Source organism: Halyomorpha halys, unplaced genomic scaffold, assembly GCF_000696795.3.
Source record: "Halyomorpha halys isolate HHAL.00 unplaced genomic scaffold, Hhal_1.1 Scaffold1051.1, whole genome shotgun sequence".
NCBI classification, from domain to species: Eukaryota; Metazoa; Arthropoda; class Insecta; order Hemiptera; family Pentatomidae; genus Halyomorpha; species Halyomorpha halys.
Window position 1 is genome coordinate 138,419 of NW_027108957.1, and position 1,628 is coordinate 140,046.

Here is a 1,628-nt window from a genome sequence, read left to right on the forward strand (position 1 = left end):
ATTCTGGGATTGATCCCTTTAGAATAATAAATAGGCGTCAAAATTAGGCTTTAGAATCTTAGAGTGAAATACAAAATAAAAATGAAATTATAAAACGTCATAAAATATAATGAAATAAGGAATATAAAAAGATGAAATGAACAACAATAATTAACAGAATTAATAAAATAAGAATAGAACAAATAAAGTAAAACCATATGTCATATCATAAAACATAAGATGACAAACACGTCTGATAATAAATAATAGGGAAAAAACTATAAATATATAATTAAACTAAAAATAACATATGGAAAGGTACAATTTCTGCTAATATACATATTTTCAATAATAAACGACTATCTGAATCATTAAGTACAAAAAATATATAAACCTTGTTTGAAACTTTCAATTGTTATTCTTCTGGAATTGGGTGGACAGAAGGTGGTCGAAGATACGGGATTTGAAGGTTGGAAGGGTATTAGAACTACGAATGAAAGAGGGAATATAGAATTCCATAGAGATGATGAAAGAAACATTAGAAAATTTTCACTTTGATTTATTTCCAGGTTTTTATTTTCTTCTAGTGACTTACAGTTGATATAATCGTCAATATCGTGTCTTCATTTTATCCAATTCCTGTGTTAATATAACCGTTAGAAAGCTGAATGTTCTCTCATTCCGTATAAGGGTTAAGTATGGGTTTTAAATAAAGTAAAAGACATCGAACGTTTTATTTTATATCCCCAGTTCTAATTTGTATAATTAGATCCGGTTTGTGCCGGTGAAGTTTATAGAGTCCTAAACCACTGCCAAGTTTGGTGAAGATTGGTTGAGTAGTATTGAAGTTATTTATATTTTTTTCATTTTTCAAAATAAATCAAAGACCCGATGTAGGGTGAACATTTTGGGTTAAAAATTTAATTTTCTCATTTTTTTTCTAGAATCCTTATTTGAGGGTTTCATGAGGTGCTAAAAATTAATATCAACTTTAACTTTAAATATATACATCAATTGATATCAAAGTTTCAATTGTCTTAATTTAAGTCAATTCAGTCGGAAATTCTTCGATTTTGAAATATATAACATAATATTAGAGAAATAGATTATTTAAAAAATCATTATGGTATGCTGATAAAATTGTTATCTGCTAACATTATTTTAAAATAAACTATTATTTCCCATCAATCATTAAACATAGAGGTTTTATAGGAAAAATATTGTATCTAGAAGGCCCTTTCATCATCTATTTTTGTAAGATAGCCCCAAATGCCATTTCTTGTGCTGCTCTTAGTAATTTTATCAAGGGGCGTGAAATATTAAGTTTTACAATATAATACGAAAAATGAAAAAAAAAATAGTTGACAAGCAATTCACAAAAAGAAGAACTAAATACAACATAATACGATATTACCTTCATTGTACTTCTATAATCGTTTTAACGAAATAAAATAACTAAATCTCATTTAGTTATCATTCAATTTATATATTTGTAAATATGGTGAGAATGAGCTCTATCATCCCTCTTAACATTGTCAATAACCACTAATGCCTGTTGAACAGATTCGATACTTAGGACTCCATCTTGACAAGAGACTTACTTGGAATCCACACACAAGACTGAAACGACAAGAAACTGCTCGTAGATT

The 1,628-nt window shown here is 27.6% G+C and overlaps 1 protein-coding gene across 1 annotated transcript in view; it reads left to right on the plus strand.

The window, feature by feature from the left end:
* Positions 1-1,628, plus strand: part of LOC106688088 (uncharacterized) — a 14,822-nt gene that overhangs the window by 804 nt on the left and 12,390 nt on the right. The gene's annotated exons all lie outside the window — the stretch shown is intronic.